This window comes from Mauremys mutica, chromosome 3 (assembly GCF_020497125.1).
Source record: "Mauremys mutica isolate MM-2020 ecotype Southern chromosome 3, ASM2049712v1, whole genome shotgun sequence".
In the NCBI taxonomy this organism is placed as follows: domain Eukaryota; kingdom Metazoa; phylum Chordata; order Testudines; family Geoemydidae; genus Mauremys; species Mauremys mutica.
In genome coordinates this window covers 37,693,983-37,713,113 of record NC_059074.1, presented here as the reverse complement: position 1 = coordinate 37,713,113, position 19,131 = coordinate 37,693,983, and the positions used below count along the sequence as shown (strand labels likewise).

General features: G+C 43.1%; 1 long non-coding RNA gene across 1 annotated transcript; it reads left to right on the top strand.

The window, feature by feature from the left end:
* The first annotated feature begins 431 nt into the window (after window positions 1–431).
* Window positions 432–12,493, top strand: LOC123366098. Its single transcript, XR_006577919.1, has 3 exons — window positions 432–568; window positions 2,671–2,708; window positions 12,380–12,493. It is a non-coding gene; the product is annotated as an uncharacterized LOC123366098 (long non-coding RNA).
* The last annotated feature ends 6,638 nt before the right edge of the window (window positions 12,494–19,131 follow it).

The following is a 19,131-nucleotide window of genomic DNA, read 5'->3' as shown; positions in this document are numbered from 1 at the left end:
TAGTTCATTTGCATGAACTTTGTCCATAGCCCATTCACTTATTGGATGTTGATAAGACAAACAGAGAATAGAAGGTATATTTGGCACCTGGTGCTGAGACCACTATCTATCCTATTGATCAATATCGTTTTATTGTTTTCCAGTATTCCTCTTCCTTGTTGTCTCTAGTCCTACACAGAGTATAAGCCCTTGGGGCAAAGACCATGTGACCAAGTGTTCCCACCCAGCACTGGTTCAGCAGGGGGAAGGTCCTTTAGAAGCCTGCCCACTTCCTGGATCCCAACAGGATTGGTTCAGCAGGGGTTAAGCACACTCTGTGGGCTGAGGAGGCTACATCCCTTCGTCTCTGTTGGGCATGATCCAGCTGGAATCAGGATATAAAGGGAGCAGTTCATCTCAGTCTGGGCTGATTGCTGAAGGGAGTGGAGGTGTCTTGTAGGCTCCTATGAAGAGGCTGCTTGTAGGTAGAGACACGGTGGCCATCTGGGCAGAGGTGGCAACTGACCAGCATGTCAGAAGAAGGAGGAGAGACCATGGAACTCTGTGTTTACCAGTTGTGGAAGAATGGGTAGGAAGTAGCCCAGGGGAACTAAATATTGATCTGATTGTAGAACTGGGGTTTGACTCAATATGTTTTGGGATGATCCCTGCTAAGTTGGTGGTGGATACCTCTGCTTCAGACACAGCCTAATGCTGGGACCTGGTGAACCAGGGAGGGCCTGGGTCCCCCTATCCTGGCTGTCACCCACCCCTGGGTGGTGGCTGCCTACCCTCTTGGGCCTCTGGGACCCACTGCCCTGCTGCAAGAGGGCAGTTCTGTTGACTTTGGCTGCTGTGTCACACTGCCCTAGGAGCCAGGGCTGCTGTGGTGACTTGGGAGACTAAGCAATTTAAGCTATCCAAGCTCTATTTAATTCCCCTATACCCTGACAGCCCCGATGGGGTGGACCTACCCTGCCACAGGCCACTGTTTTGTTTGGTTTGTACAGTACAATAGCACAATGGGGTTCTGGTTCATGACGGGGCTCTGTCACAACAGATGCTATAAAAACTGCAAGATTATGATTCTATACTTGCAGGACAGAATAATATTAAAAACAGATGGGACAGAATTTAGAAAATAACAAAAAATATTCTGCAGATAATTTTACAAATTTGGGGAAAATATTTTGCCCAGCTCTATGGATGAACAGCATCTGTTTTACATTTATTGTTTAATAAGAGCCTCCAGTTTTTGGAGGGATGTTTAGGAAATTGTTTTGCTCAGCTCTAACTGTGACACTAACTAATATAATTACTCTTGGTTAAACATTTTATGGCAACATGCCTAGTTTTCAGGCTAAGTGCTGCTTATGCAAACCATCAACTCTCATAATTGCATACAATGTAGCTAATTTTGAAGGAACTCAACAGGTAAAATGGTATTTCCCTTGTTATAATGATACAAAAAACTAGTGCAAATCAATAGCTTGCCATGGGCAGTTTACCCCCTTCTGCTTTCAGGAATTGAGGGATTGGACATCAGTGGTAGGAGGTCAGTGACTCAGCTCTCCATCCCAAGAAAAAGAGAACAAAGCCTATTAATAGAACATTACTAGGACAGCAAAAAAAGTCTTTCTGCTGGTTCCTCCAACTCTAAAATAATATAAACTTTGTAATTTAAACCACCTCTAATCAAATGGAAATACCCAGTGAAAGTAGCTGTGTGTCAACAGGATGTATATGGTAGGGGATAACATCAACATTCAGATAATAACTGGATTTGATTGGGTCTCTTTCCTCTCCTCAGTCCCACCAACTAAATTCAGTTCCTGGTTTCACTTCAGGCTCAGCTTAAAAAAAATTAATAATCAATGAAAAAATCAGATGCAGTAAATAGACTGAAGTGGTCTGATCATTTGAGTGCATGGATGCCACACAGCTATGGGCCCACAACTGTTTCTCAGATATGGAAGTCCCTCCACTATGCTTGATATGGGAACCTGATTTGCCTAACATTGTGATGCTGTTAACCAAGAGCCCACTCTTGTCAAAGCTCTAGGCATTAGCTAAGCATTGACAAACTTATAGCTGGAAACCAAACCAGGTCACCTGTATGTTTTGTTCAAAATTCTTCTTAGTCTTATAAGAACATACTTAGCATTTCATAGAGTCTAAACACTTGTAAGTTGCTGCATGCATTAATCTCACTTGTAATGTCTGTATACCATGCTAGAAGGAAATTTGTAAGTTTTGCTTTATAACTTTGAAAATGTTTGCTCTGAACTTGTGAACCTAGGCATGGGGATTGTCCTCTGATGCCCAATCAGGAAGCCTGTGAAGATTAAATGGGCCACTAAGGAATATCATGGTACAAAGTGAATGGCCCTATCATACCTTGGCACGGCTACGTGCAAGGGAGTTCATCTCAGGAAAGCTAATGGAAAAAGATAAAACAGCATCACAAGAGAATTTTTAATCTCTTTGGTATTTGAACTCTCACAGGGCCAGAGACACTAAACTAAGGCAGAGATCCCCAGGGGTTACCCCTTGCCCTGAAAGACATTTTGCATTGACAGATTATTACATCTGTCATCTTTAGGAACCATAGATGGCAACTCATGTATATGTATTGCCTGTAAATAACTCTCTTGGCTCTTTCCTAATTAATAAACCTTTCATTTATTACAGGATTGGCTATAGGCATTGTCTTTGGTGTGAGATCTGGGGTAAATGACTAGTCTCTTGGGACTGGGAACAACCAGAACACTTTGATTTTTGGTGTAAGTGTCCATGTATCACTAAGTCCAGTTTGCCAGGGTGGCAAGATAGACTGGAGAGCCTAAGGGTATTGTCTGTCTCCATTTTAAGCCTCTTATAGTGATCCCAGAGTTAACATTTGTTGTTGGGTTGGTGAAATCTAATTGTAGAACATCCCACTAGTTTGGGGTGTCGGCCCTATTTTTAACATTCTGCCTTGAGGTACACTAATGGTTGTGAGCCACTCCAGACATCTTGAGAAACACCTCTCCAGTCATTTCTCAATAACTGCATTAAGATTGCAGATAATACTTCAGGGGAAGGACTATGTCTTTATGCTTGTGATCAGTGAAGTGCCTGCATGTTGGTGCTATTCAAACTGTCTCTGGGATTTGCTCCCCAGTTCTTCTTAGCAATTTTTTTCACATCTGTATGTCCTAAAACAGTGGTTCCCAAACTTGTTCCACCTCTTGTGCAGGGAAAGCCCCTGGTGGGCCAGGCAGGTTTGTTTACCTGCCACATCCTCAGGTTCGGCCGCTCGTGGCTCCCAGTAGCCACAGTTCGCTGCTCCAGGCCAATGGGAGCTGTTGGAAGTAGCAGCCAGTACATCCCTTGGCCCATGCCGCTTCCAGCAGCTCCCATTGGCCTGGAGCAGCAAACTGCAGCCACTCAGAGCCGCAATCAGCTGAACCTGCAGACGCGGCAGGTAAACTGGCCCTGCCCGCCAGGGCCTTTCCTGCACAAGCAGCGGAACAAGTTTGGGAACCACTGTCCTAAAGAAATATGGCTGCTTTATTTCCTTACCCCTCTGCTACCATATGCACCCATACACTCCTCTCAGCCTACCCCACCTAGCACATTCTTACTCCTGAGGAAGGCTCACCATCGCACACAGAGTAATTTCATTTGAATTAAGTTGTGTAGGTTTTTTTTTTTTTATTTTAAAAGCTCCCCTTCCTTTTCTTCCTCCTACCCCTTCAGAAACAGCAATGCTGATTGGGAAGAAGAACCCATATTCTGCCAAGTTAGCTTTTAAATAATGTTCAATGGAAATGTGGTGGTGGGGGTAGCCTACCCAACTCTTATTTGTAAAAAGGATCTTGTAAAATAAATATAATCCACATAAACTCAACCTGATGCAGTGTTAAAGTTAATTAAACCCCATGGCCTAGGTGAAGTGGAGTTAAGCATAACCTTATTTCTTTTCACTGTGCTTTTTTGCTTTTTATTAAAATGGTTTCATCTTTATATGAATTTAAGCTGTTTGTCAAATACAATGCAAACTGGTGTTTTCTTCAAACCTGTTTTTTTTCTGTAGACTTTTTTGAGATTTAAAAATCAAGTCAAATTTGAAGACTATGAACTATACTATAACTTGGCCTATGTAAAATTTGCATAAGAAAAATCTGCTTGTGGTGGTTGACAAACTTATAGTGACACTGAAAATTTCATATTTTCAGTTATGAACACAAGGGGGAGTAGACAAATGTAGAACTGTCATCCTTAAGTAAACATTACCTGACTTTTTGAGAGCTTGGTTTTCTAACCTTAATGCTGTTCTAACGTTAGGTGTTGGTACTGTTTGTCTGGATTGTCCTTGTGAAGGCGTGTGAAGTTTCCTGAAGGTATCCAGGGCTATCAGGCCTCTCACAATCACCTGCCCTTAGTGTGAGGAAGCCTGATCTATGCCTGCCATAAGCCACATAGGTACTCCCCTCACAGGCCCTGATGTCTTTCTACAGGTTAGCGATAGGCAAACACCAACTCTCAAGCTTTCAAAGTCTCCCTGGAGTATCCAGTCACAATCCATAGGACATTCAGTGTTCACAGATCCACTGTTTTAAAGAAACAGTACTCCTCAGCTTACCAGTTCCACTTCATTTCATCACCCTTAGATGTATTTATAGTAAAATCAGACCTGTTTGTTTAACGAAACAGATTCAAGTGACGGCAAGTAGAATTATTGGAAACAAATAGTTACCTATAAAGTAAAATCATCATAATACACATTCTAGAGCCTCAGAGTATGTCTACACTACCAGAGTAGTTCAATTTTACTTAACTCGAATTTGTGGAACCGACCTTACAAAGTCGAACGTGTGTATCCACACTAAGGACAGTAATTCGACTTTGTGAGTCCACACTAACGGGGCAAGCATCGACATTGGAAGCAGTGCACTGTGGGTAGCTATCCCACAGTTCCCGCAGTCCCCGCTGCCCACTGGAATTCTGGGTCGAGCCCCCAATGCCTGCTGGGGGAAAATATGTGTCAACTGTCGTCATTCAACCGTCACTCCCGCCCTCCCTCCATGAAAGCGCCGGCGGGAAATCTGTTTGCGCACTTTTCTGGTCAGTGACAGCGCGGACGCCACAGCACTGCAAGCATGGAGCCCGCTGCGATCATCGCTGCAGTTATGGCTGTTGTCAACTCCTCGCACCTTATCGTCCACCTTTTTCACAGTCAGATGCTGAGAAATCGGGCGAGGAGCCTCCAGCAGTGCGGTGAGGACATCAAGTGTGAGAGTGGCACAGACCTCTCACAAAGCACGGGACCCCGCGCCGTGGACATCATGGTGGCAATGGGTCATGTTCATGTGGTGGAACGGCGATTCTGGGCCCGGGAAACAAGCACGGACTGGTGGGACCACATAGTGCTCCAGGTCTGGGATGAATCACAGTGGCTACGAAACTTTCGCATGCGTAAGGGCACTTTCCTTGAACTGTGTGACTTGCTGTCCCCTGCCCTGAAGCACAAGGACACCCGGATGCGAGCAGCCCTGACTGTGCAGAAGCGAGTGGCCATAGCCCTCTGGAAACTTGCAACACCAGACAGCTACCGGTCAGTAGCGAACCACTTTGGCGTGGGCAAATCTACCGTAGGGGTTGCTGTGATGCAAGTTGCCAACGCAATCGTTGAGCTACTGCTCTCAAAGGTAGTGACCCTGGGAAACGTTCAGGTCATCATAGATGGCTTCGCCGCGATGGGATTCCCAAACTGCGGTGGGGCTATAGATGGAACTCACATCCCTATCCTGCGACCGGACCACCAGGCCAGCCAGTATATTAACCGAAAGAGCTACTTTTCAATGGTGCTGCAAGCACTGGTGGACCATAGGGGACATTTTACCAACATCAACGTCGGATGGCCGGGCAAGGTTCATGACGCGCGTGTTTTCAGGAACTCTGGTCTGTTTAGCCGCCTGCCGGAAGGTACTTTCTTCCCGGACCACAAAATAACTGTTGGGGATGTGGAGATGCCTACAGTGATCCTCGGGGACCCAACCTACCCACTAATGCCCTGGCTCATGAAGCCCTATACAGGCGCCCTGGACAGTGACAAAGAACTCTTCAACTACTGGCTGAGCAAGTGCAGAGTGGTGGTGGAGTGTGCTTTCGGACGTCTCAAGGGGAGATGGCGAAGCTTACTGACTCGCTCAGATCTCAGCAAAACCAATATCCCCATTGTTATTGCAGCTTGCTGTGTGCTCCACAATCTCTGTGAGAGCAAGGGGGAGACCTTTATGGCAGGATGGGAGGTTGAGGCACATAGCCTGGCTGCTGATTACGCCCAGCCAGACAGCCGTGCGATTAGAAGAGCCCAGCGGGAAGCGCTGTGCATCCGGGAGGCTTTGAAAGCTAGGTTCCTCAGTGAGCAGGGTAACCTGTGACTATTAAGTTTGTTTACAGAGAAGCTGAACCTGCCCCTGTTTCTTTACCCAGTTAATGTTGACTATCCTCTGCAGTTACATACTCTGTTCACCCCGTTCCCCCCCTTCCAACGCACGTTTAAAAATAAAATACATGGAACTTTGTTAATAAATACCGTTTTCTTTAGTACTGATTTCACGGTAAAGGGTTAAAACTGGGACGCAGACTGTGGTGGGTAGGGTGTGTAGTGCTGCAAAGACCGCTTCTAAACTCGAGGAATGACAGGCTCCTGCTCCTAGAGCGGTGCGCGGTGGCGGACTGGTTGTTTCAACGGAGCCTGCCACCTCTCCTTCTCAGGACTCTGTGTGTGGGGGCTATGTGACTTTGTGGCGGGGGAGGGCGGTTACAGATACACTGCAGTGGGGCTCTGTCCTCCTGCCTGCGGTCCTGCAGAACATCCACAAGGCGCCGGAGCGTGTCCGTTTGCTCCCTCATTAGTCCAAGCAGCGTTTGAGTCGCCTGCTGGTCCTCCTGTCGCCACCTGTCCTCCCGTTCGCTGTGTGAGCGCTGGTACTGAGACATGTTCTCCCTCCACTGGGTCTGCTGTGCCGCCTCGGCTCGGGAGCAGCCCATAAGTTCAGAGAACATCTCGTCCCATGTCCTTTTCTTTCGCCGCCTAATCTGCACCAGCCTCTGTGAGGGGGATGCCGGGGCAGGTCAGGAAACAGTCGCAGCTGTGTGATGGGAAAAAGGGAGTGAATTCCTTACAAAGATACATTTTTGCGAACAATGAACATAGTCTAGTCTGTCTCTGTGAACAAGACCATGCACAGCACCTATCTCATGCGCACTCAGGACAAGTTTGAATTTTTGGCCTTCGCATTCATTGCCTGGGGTCTTGCACTGGAGATCAGACAAGCGGGGCAGAACAGCAGAATTCGTGGAGCAGGCACACATGGTAAGCCGTAGACTTTTGGCTGCTTAAACCTTAATGTATAACAGTGCCCTCCTTTCACGCTCAAAGGAATGGTCATAGCGTTTGCAAGTTCCTGCTGCCGGCAATCCAGAAAGCATGAACTCTGCCCCTGTTCCACCCCCTCGCGGCTGTCCCCGGGAAAGATCCCTGTATGCTGCCCCTCTACTGCCTCCACCACATGGCTGTAAACAGAGGCTTATTATAATGTAAAGGAACAGTCAAGCAGTCCCAATACTAACATTCCCCTAATTCAAAGCAGGACGCCCTGAGCGAGATCACCCTGAGGCGGATCACTGACAGAGATAGAGACCGCATGCTGCGTGAAAGCCAGCACAAACCAGGGGCCTATGCCGCCATGCTCGTCGAGGCAATGCTCCCAGAGTACCTGCTGATAGCCTGGCGCAGAAAAGTGTCCTACCACGGAGGACCCAATAAGGCCGCTCTCCCCAGGAACCTCCTGCGGAGGCTTTTTGATTACCTCCAGGAGAGCTTCGTGGAGATCTCCCAAGAGGATTTCTGTTCTATCCCCATATATATTGACCTTCTTTTCACATAGTTAATATTCTTACTCTGTTAAAAATAAATGTTTACATGTTTAAAGCACTTACTGACTGATCCTTCCCCTGATTCAGAGTCCGGGTTAACGGCTGGGGAGGGTTGGTAGGGGATCTCAGTGAGGGTGATGAAGAGATCCTGGCTGTCGGGGAAATCAGCGTTGTAAGCGCTGTCGACTGCCTCGTCCTCCTCATCTTCCCCGTCCGTGAACATCTCCAAGGAACCGGCCATCGACACTATCCCATCGTCAGAGTCCACGGTCAGTGGTGGGGTAGTGGTGGCGGCCGCACCTAGAATGGAATGCAGTGCCTCGTAGAAGCGGCATGTCTGGGGCTGGGATCCGGAGCATCCGTTTGCCGCTTTGATCTTTTGGTAGCCTTGTCTCAGGTCCTTGATTTTCACGCAGCACTGCGTTGTATCCCAGCTGTATCCTCTCTCTGTCATGGCTTTGGAGACCTTCTCGTAGATCTTCGCATTCTGTTTTTTGGAGCGCAGCTCCGAAAGCACAGACTCATCACCCCACACAGCGATCAGATCCAAGACTTTCTGGTCAGTCCATTGCATGGACACCTCTGCTGGCGAACTCTGCATCGCTGCCAGTGCTGCTGAGCTCGCCACGATGTCCAAACAGGAAATGAGATTCAAACTGGCCAGACAGGAAAAGGAATTCAAATTTTCCCGGGGCTTTTCCTGTGTGGCTGGTCAGAGCATCTGAGCTCGGACTGCTGTCCAGAGCGTCAACAGAGTGGTGCACTGTGGGATAGTTCCCGGAGCTATTAGCGTCAAATTCCATCCACACCTAGCCTAATTCGACATGGCCATGTCGAATTTAGTGCTACTCCCCTCGTCGGGGAGGAGTACAGAAATCGAACTAAAGAGACCTGTATGTCGAACTAAATAGCTTCGTTGTGTGGACGGGTGCAGGGCTAATTCGATTTAACGCTGCTAAATTCGACATAACCTCCTAGTGTAGACCAGGCCTTAGAGTCAGTTAATTAAATCATCATGTCTTTTTAGAGTAACTCTCTCCCCTTCTCCCCCCGGCCCCAAAGCCTTGCAGTGCTTTATAGATAGTTTTGGCTGTGACCCTCCTTTCATGACAGACTTCCTTCCTAGGTGAAGGATTCAGTATTTCCTTATACTCCAAGATATAACAGTCCCATCCTTTGTCTTTAGTCAATAATGGGACACCTCCTCCTATCTGTTACATCTGGTAGATTTTTCTCTCCTGTAGAAATCCTTATTTCACAATCTCCTATTCAGCCTGTGGCTCAGCATGCAAATGGTCATACATTGTGAGGCACACAATACACAAATGGCCAGACAGAGATAGGTGTCAGTTACCTTCTGGTGACCTGCCTTAAGTCCAAGACCTTAGGAACATATTTTTTTCTGTACAGATACATAACTCCTTAAATATTATTCTCACATACATTTCACAATGAGTGTCAACCAGAGGGCTACTGGCTTTAATAGAGACCTTACATGCCATCCTTAAGTGTACTAATATACATATGTCGGACCCAGGTCATCCCTGCAAACCCCTATGAACCCCCTGAGCCCTCTGCTTGTTGGCACTAAGGGTCTCTTGGTCACAGGAAAGAAAGTTTAAAAAGAGAGAGAACAAAAAGTGCTAGTGAAGCACATGAACTTTTGCTCATTGCCTCCATAACCCAGCCACCTTTGAGGGTTTTTTGAATATTTGGCTCAGGCCTTGACTAAGCCTCCCAAATCCAGCTGCCCAGTCAAAGTTGAAATCACTTCAGCCTCAAAGGTTTTATATTTATCAAAAGCTGAAGTTGCTTCATAACACTGTCAACCAGTCTAGCTTTAGGTAAGTTGATAGTTAAAAACACCAAGACATTCATGACTTTAAAACTACCGAGTCCATTTTCTTCCTATTTGGCTGGCTGCTTAGATCTCAATGAGACATACCCACACACTTCATGCTCTGCTCATTGAAAGATTCTGTTTTGGTCCCTTTGGCACACCTCAGCTAAGATCAACCATGGAAAATTTTGTTTTAAAAAAAGCCACAACTGAAACACAACCACAATGCAAGTAGCCCTAAAACAGCCACATTGCAGGGGCCTTACACCTACTAACTTCTGACACATTAATGCTACTGAAAAGCTAGCCCTTGGTGGTTGGCCTAGGCTGGCAGACAACTTAACTTTCAGTCTTGGGGTTTTGTGCCCAGAAAAGGATTATCTCATAAACAAAGAATCCCTTCAAGTTTTGTTCTTTAATCAACTGAAAATCATAAATACAAGAACAAAAATTCAGTCACATGATAGGCCTGATCTTGCCACAAAATGAGGATAGGTTCCCCAAAAGACAATAGTCTAAGCCCCTCACCAGACCTGAACCAATGATACAAAGAATTCTTAAGCCTTTTACTTCATTCAAAATTTAATTATATTCAGACAAAAGGGGAGGCTGATATTCTTAATGTTAAATAGCTAGAGAACAAAGAGACTAGAAACTTCATTCAATTAGAAAAAGCAGGATTTGTTTTTTGAAGTGCCTACACTTCATCTTCCTCTGTCATGTTTTTACAGCTGTCTGATTTCCTAGGTCTATTTTTGTATTGCAATATTTCAATAGGGGGAAAAATTATCAGACATGTAAATATTGATCAGAAAGGAGTTAAATACTAAGGTGATGGGCACAGTATGAAATCCTAAATAAACAGAGGAAAAATGTGATTGTCTGGACTGACTGGACAGGACAGCATGGGAACTATAAGAGCTTTATCCTCTTCCAACATCAGGTCATCTGGTCATGCCTCAGTTTCCGCACAGTGCATCAGTTTCCTTTTGGATATGTTTGTTTGGATAACACAGTCCTCCTGCCAAACTAGGAATCCTCCACTCCAAGGCCTGGTCTACTTTAGGTCAACATAGCTATGGTGCTCAGAGCTCTGAAAATTCCACAACCCTGAGTGCCATAGCTAGGCCAACCTAACCCCCAATGTAGACACAACAGGTCAATGGAAGAATGCTTCCATCAGCCTAGCTACTGTTTCTCTCAGGGAGATCCTGTTACTACAGTGATAGCCTACAGTGAGGGAAGGGGGTTTTCTGTCTATGATGAAGTAACACTTTGCCAAAACTTTGCTGGCATTAATGTGGTTTTGCCAATTCTTTTTTACATAGAATTACTGAGATACTTAAAATGATGTTTGTTCTGTCAGCAATAAGGGGTAACATGTTGTGCTTGAAGTTTTGAGATGGTAATACACAAGCCTGTAATGACTAGAAGCTTTTTTTTTTTTTTTTTAATACTGGAAGAACTCAGGGGCAGGATGACATGAAAGAAAATGACACTCACATTGTCTAAAGAGCAACAAAAATTTTGTAAACTGAAGCTTACATATGCATAATGTATAGCTTACCTAAAACCCAAAGGTTTGATGTGCTAAAAGCTGACTGGAGAAAAGTTAAGTAACACAGAATATGGAAATGTATATAAATCCAAGCGCATGAGGTCCAAATAGGGAAAAACTGGACCAGAAACTGAAGGAATGGGACTGAAGGATCAATCAGAAGAAGTGACAACCATCATGAAGTATAGGCGAACTTCCCAGTGCTCCAGCATGTGGTAGCTTTGGCCCTCTACCTATTCCATCTTGTGTGTTAATGTCTGACATAAATATGGTCAAATACTGTGAGTGACAATAATTGTTTGAAATTGTATAAATAATGGCAAAAATTGTTTAAGCCTACCTTGGGTGGATGTGTGACTCAGTTTCAGGGCCGCCCAGAGAATTCCGGGGGCCCGGGGTCTTCGGCGGCGGGGGGCCCCCGCTCAGGGGCGGCTCTAGACCCCAGCGCGCCGAAGACCTGGGGGGCGGCATTTGGCTCCGGTTGAGCTCCCGCAGGCATGACTGCGGCAGGTCGACCGGAGCCCGGGACGAGTGACTGCGGCGGGTGCCGTGGTCCCGCGGCTCCGCTTGACCTGCCGCAGTCATGCCTGCGGGAGCTCAACCGGAACCGCAGGGGCCCCAGAAAACACTCGTGGGGGCCCCTGCAGGACGCGGGGCCTGGGGCAAATTGCCCCTCTTGCCCCCCCCTCTGGGCGGCCCTGCTCGGTTTCCTACTTTACAACCCAACCCTGCCCTCAACAGACTTTAAGCTTACTCCATTTCTCTTATCCCACACCAAATAGACTTTTTTTCCCATAGCTCTAAACCTTACCCTTCATACCTAAGTTCATGACCTTATTGATGCAGGATTGAAATCAATAGCTTTTCTGCACTAACAAGTAACTTATTAGCTTGGTGAAACCTTGTTATGGGTTTAGTGAAAACCTCATTGCGAGTGAGGGGTGTGACTACATCTGTCAGTTAATATAACTGTAAGATATATTAAGTCCCCACCTAAGATAAAAGGGTTGTGTGAAGTCACCTACTAGTGTTTGGGCAGCAGGGCTTTTGACTGGGTATTGATTGTTTTTTAGAAAAGGGTGTGTGTGTGAAGGGGAGAGAGTGCATAACAGAACTAGAGAGGGACAAACAGCTGGAAGAAATCCAAGTGGAAACCTGGAGTAGCTCTGGAAGAAGCTAGAGACCACTTTTGTGTCTGGTGTTGGCTAAAGAGGCTTGGTGAGTATAAGCCAAGACACTATGCCATTTTTGGTGGTTCTTGTATTCAGAGAAGCAGAAATGTGCTAATTCCTTGTAAATAAACAAGATTGCACAAAAAAAGAGTCATCAACGTCCTCTAGACCCCAAACTTTAATTATCTGCTTGGGTCAAAAAGGCTAACAATACCTTTATCTCCTCCCTCTTCAGATCTCAGACAATTTGCTGCTTCTTGTGGTTCCTCCTTCCTCAACTCTCTTAATAAAAAGCCTCCACTCAGATCATGCCTTGCCTTAATCTTGCCAGAGTAAGCAAAAAAACTTGATTTATGAAGTCCTGACTTCCCAGCATCCCTTGCTGTCAGTCTGTATTTTGAGCTGAAATCAGAAACTGGCTATGCTGGCCCTGTAAGCATCCATTAAGAGTATTCCCTGCTACAGATACTCAAATCTACTCTGAGAGCAGGAAACATATATGTGGGCCACTGCTAAATTTAAGAGGGCCTACAGTCTCAGGAGTGTCCCTATCTGTTAACCAGCTTGTTCATGCATTAATCAACCACTGAACAGGACTTCTCAGGTTAGAAGCACAATATCACATTTTCTACAGTTTAATGAATAACCAATGCAGAGGTGAAAAATGGAGATAATGCTGTTGAGATTCTAGCACATTATCCAAAAACCATACTCTGCAGAAATTTGTTTAAAACCCAGTGATCGTTAAGGGAACTCCCCAGGACAAAATAAGAAATACTGAAGCCAAAATAAGGAGCAACTGTGAATCTTTGCATCCTGCAAGAAGAAGTTTGCTGTTTTGCAGCTTTCCACTACCCAGTGAGAGCAGACAAAAGCAGTTTTTATCAGTTTGCTGCAATACGGCAAACAGACCTCCAGATGTCTGTAAAGAGAGCTCCAATGGGAATGAGTGTGACTTACTTTTAAAATTGCAAATATTTGTAAAACTAAGTAGTCCGAAGCAGAATCAGTAAATGACAAGGACAAAAGAAGAGTTATTTGTTACCAGCATAGAATATAGTAAAACCAAATACAATTAAAAGTTATCTCTCTCTCTCTCTCTCTCTCTCTGGTGTGTTTTAGATGTGATATTGAGAAGGGCACTCTACTGCAATTGTAATATATTGTCTTGTTAATGTGTACCATGGCCTTCTACTGGATATAATCAGAATTGCTTGACTGTTGTAAGATCTATAATGTTATCAGGAAATAGTGTTATTCCTTTTGCTCAAGTAGTAGGATACAGATCTTTTGGGAGAGATGGGTATCAGGCCTAGACCCCTAGCTATGTTTGAGGTGACATCCTGTGTTCTGGGAAAAATACTGAAATCAAGTATAGTAAGTGTATTTTCTATATTAAAAATTAAGTGGAAAGATTTATCAGTCAGATTAGGAGATGAACAGTCAAATACCTGGGTCCTAATCTCCACCACTTAGGGAAAATCCAATTCTGTGTGAATGAAATCCTGACCCTGACCAGGATTTCACCCTATATCTCATATGTTCCACTTTTAATGTGGGGATATCAATTATTTACCTACTTCACCAGAGAATTACTTAAGTTTGTACAATAGTTTGAAGACACAAAGATCTACTAAAATACTTTTAATTATTACTATATTATCACACAGAATTATATATATATATATATATATATATATATATATATATATGATTTTGAGGGTTACTGCAGTAGCAGATCTAGCCATCCAAAGTGCGGCTATCTTTACTGTAAATGTTACATTTTAGAAAACTTTTTAACGATTATTCTAAGTTAATAGAATTCTAGTACATCAATAAAAATTCAGAATTATAGTACATCTGTGTTGACAAGGTGAACTAGATGAGTGAAACAAGTCTCTTCCATCTTCATCTTCTTTGTCGTCATAACTTGTGTCAGTAACTCTTGTCTTTGCTCACTGAACCTTGCTCACTGAACTGTCTGCCATAAGACACCTCTTCCAATAAGGTTACCAAGAACTATTTAGCTATCAGAATGAAGCTGGTAAACTGAACAAAAAATGGTGGGATGGGATAATTCCATTTATAATATGTATAGACTTTTTGTTTTCAATCTACAGTCTCTGGATACCTTTGCTACTCCTTAAAGGACCTGATCTGAAGCCCACTGAATTCAATGGTAAGTTCACCATTGACTTGATGGGCTTTGGTTCAGGCCCTGGAACAGCTTCACACTCATTTGTAGGGCTGTTTTAAAACTTTGTTGAAAATGTGTTTTGATATTTATTCTGCTTTCTATGGAAAACTTTAACTGGCAGTCAAAGACTGAACACCTGAAAATCAAATGTTTTCAGCTACAAACTGAAATTTTGGCCAAAATCCATAAAATATCAATTTGGAAATGCCACTGTAATGCCTCATGGGAATTGTGGTTTGGGTTATGCCCTCATTCTGCTCTACAGGCTAGGTTCTCTAGACATACTACATCTTCTATGATGCACCAGGAACGTCCATGATACACCAGGGACTCAGCAAGAAGAAAGACTGTTGCATCATGGGAGATGTAGTCAAGCTGGGGAGACTCTCCCACAAAGGAGAATGGGGGGCATGAGGCACCCAAAACTCAACTCTGAGTCTTTGCAATGGCATTTAAAAATCAAAACTTTTGGTTTGACAGATTTTGGCCATATCTCTTCAGTTTTCAATGTTTCACCAAAAGTTAGAAATTTCTGTGAAAAACTTTTGACAAAAATGACTTATTTTAATCAAAAGTTTCCTCCAAAATATAACCCTTATTATCTAGTCAGCTCACCTCAATAGCTGTTATGACAATCAAGAGAATCTCAGTACCATGTTAATTGCTAACAGCCTCCCTTCAGGAAGTATGCTGAAGGTTAAAAAGATATTTTCTGAAGCATTGGTGCAGTAGGCACAAAGTTTAGTCTTGTATCCCTTTGATCCTTGTCCTGTACCTATATGGAAAGTCTGAAAATTCATAATATAGCTGGCAGGGATCTTGGATCGGAAATGTTGTAGCTGAAATGCATTGCAGAAAAATTTGTGGAATGGCATGGATTGTAGTTTCCTGTTGCCTATAGCAAGGTAGAACATCTACCTATTTAAGTATAATCTTTAGAAGGACACTGAAACATTACAATAATGAGTGCAATATAAATATCTCGATGGAGATTAGAGAATTAAAATAGATTTAATAGATGAGTAGACGGTCACTTCTAACCCTGAGATGACCAGGAGACTACAACAGTGCTTGTTAGCACAAACGTAGGGTATGGTCTGTCTTCTGAATGTTGCTAACAAGTAAAATTAGTCACTTCTGCTATAATGTGATATATCCAGGTGAAGGCAACAACCTTTCCAAATTTTCAGACAACTACTGATCATTAGAAATTTGACAAAAAATGAAAGTACATTAATGCAAAACCAAGACAGAGAAGCTCTAAGAAAGCCACTTTTTGAAGGACAGTTAAAATAGATAGAGAAAAGACCTGAAGAACTAAGAACAGTCAAAAATTAAATATAGGAGTGAAACCCTGAAGTATCATGAAACATGTCTAGAAAAAGACAGAATTATAAAAATGTCAAAATAGGTTCAAGACACTCAAGATCACCTGGAAAATATAAATATGCACAAATAGATGTATAGGAAATTGTATCTCATTTAAGAGGAAGGAGAAATAAGATTATTTATATCCTTGTCCAGACACCCACAAAACCACTACTTAGTGACTAGTGAATTTGGTATTGTAATTTAGATTACTGGAATAGTTGTTATAACATGGATAAGAAACAAAGACATTGGTATTGGCAATAACCCAGGTATCTATGGCTATATTTGAATCCCTCTGCTAATAAAGTTGTGCTCCATGCCATATCATGTCCAATGCTTTGTCCAGTACATTCTTGACCACCTTTTGTGGAGTGTCTTTCAACTCTTTTCCTTTGGAAGACTGTTCTACAGTTCAAAAGAGGAATACTTTTTTGTGATCTTCACCCTAAATTTTTCAACTCTGAAATTCATTTTATTACTCTTAGTTGTACCCTTAGGGACAATACTAACCGCTTTCTCCCTCTTCACTGATAATATGCTTCAAATATTTGTAAATAGTTATAATGTTATACTGGAGCATGGGTAAAACCTCATTGAAGCTGATTGTAATAGCTGCCCTCCATTCAAGAGAAATATAAGAAGCAGTTAAGCTACTTTTTTGCTATAAGATCTCAAACAATAGGAGCCATTACCCAAACACAGGCCACATGCAAGGCCAGGCACTAGTGGAGCTATGTTGGTGAAGGGCAGAATGCAAATGCAGGGGGCTGGGTATTGTTTGGTGGAGGGGTGTATATGTCTGTAAGCCGAAGCACCCAGAGAACAGGCAGACAGAATCATCCAGAAAGCCACAAAGACAGCAAGAGGAGCACTTGGGAGTGTGACGAGAGAGAGCCTTACACAGAGTGCTGTCTGGAAAGAGGTTTGGAACTGTGAGCAAAGAAACTCTCTTGTTTGATTCCTTCTGTGTTCAGGAAAACAGGACTTGATCAATGTTCTTTGTAAATAAATAGGATTGTATGAAAGAAATACCTGACTCCATCATCAATTTCTCTTACTAATAAACAACCCACAAGTTCTTGGATACTGGCTTACTACTCAGGTCCAAAGGTACAAATATCACTGAGCCATCACTTAGTCAAGTTATACAGATATAGTTATTTCAATATTATTGCATAATTTTAATCTCTCCAGCCTCTTAATCACCACTGTCTAATTCTGTCCAGTTTACTATTTGTTAACCTCTAGGCACATCTGCAGCACAGTATTCTATCTGTGGTCAAACTTCATGTACTGTGTGCATGTAATAACATAAGAGGATTCCAGACTTGTGCAACTAAACTTGCTCTTCAGTAAGAGCTATTTGCAGACATGATGCAACTGCAGCTAGCATTCTAGCCAAGTGCACTCAGACTGGCTTCCTGGTGTCTTGTCCAACTTTCTTCCTGAAATGTGTACTCCTCCCTCCAAATTCCATGCAGGATGCTACCATACCAATGCTGTACGCAGAGGGACTATCAGCTCCCTCCTCTGTGATATAGTGACTCTGCATATTCAGTACAAAATCACCTTGGCCTTTCTCACCACAGCATGGCACTAATGAACTCATTTGCACAATCATCCTTACATTTTTTCAGCATTTCTTTCTAGCTACAGTTGATGCACATAAAAAGACACTTATTGTGATGTAGTATTTGCACTTTACCACAATTTCCTATTAAAAAGTTTACTGTATTGAGATGCAGTATCAGACCTTATAATGGTAAATCACAAGAAAGAATATTGACTTTTTAAGCATAAGTTCAACAAACATCTCCTTCCCTGTAAACATTTTTCCAGATTGAATCTCATGTGGGGTCTGATCCAACTCTCATCGAAGTTCAGCAGAGTCCTTCCATTGGTTAGGCCCTTTGTTATTTCCTTTTTTTCCTATCTTATATTTTTTTTCTTTTGGTTGCTCTTTTTGTATAATTTCATGGCTCTCACTCATGATTGAAACACCTCTCCCTTTAGTAACATCTTCAAGTGTAGGTCTAGATACTACACATCTTACTCATCCTGAGTCCTTTTTACACAGACATTTCTTCTGGAATGTTCTTCTGGTTACTCTCAGGAATTACTGCTACTCAGAATGAGCTAAGGTTGCAGATTTGGGTCCTTAATAAACATGCATTCACCTTCCAATCACTGACAATGCTGAATACAACTGTACTTCACACAAATCAATGTGGCTCTGTACTGGAGCCTCCCCCGCAACTCCATACATTTCCATTTATCATTTAGGATAGTTCTTTCAGGTACATTTCCCCTAGATATGAATGTTCCTATCTAAGACAATTTGAATTCATTTTTCAAGAATTCATAAGACACTATCAAATCTTTTACTAAAATGCTTGTATGTTCTATCTACCATGTTCCTTCATCCACTGATTTGGCAACCCTGCAGGGTCCTAGAGCCTGGTCTTCAGCCTGAGTCCAGAAGTCTACACAGCAATGAAACAGCCCCACAGCCTAAGCCCTATGAGCCCAAGTCTGCTGACATTGGTCAGCTGTGGGTTTTTCTCTGCTGTGTAGGCATGTGCAAAGGGGCCAAATTTGGACTTACTATAAGATGTCTCCTTTGTTCAGAGCTGGATAGGTAGCAGTAGAGTTTTTCGGGAATTATGTGTTCTTTAAAAACATTTCCTGGTTCCATTATCCTCCAGACATTTATAGATCTTTATAACTTCTATTCTACTGGAAATTAGATTTACCTGAGTGTTGTCAGGGTCAATCGTTCTCTCTTTTAAAGATTGATACCAAATTTACTTTTTCAATTCCTTTGGTACTTGCACTTTTCTCTGTGCCTTTTAAAAAATAATTGTCATTGTTGGAATGAATTCATTAGCCAATTTCCTTTGCGTTTGGAGACGCAGATCACTCAGACTCCTGAGTTTTGTTTTGAATTAATCCAAATATTTTCTTTTACTTTTTTATCCAGTTATACTTGCAGAAGTCTTCATTGTCTTCTGATTGTTTTTACCTCTTTATTAGTCTTCCAAGGGACATAGTCAGTGGAAGTCTCAACATCTGGGATGTACAGAAC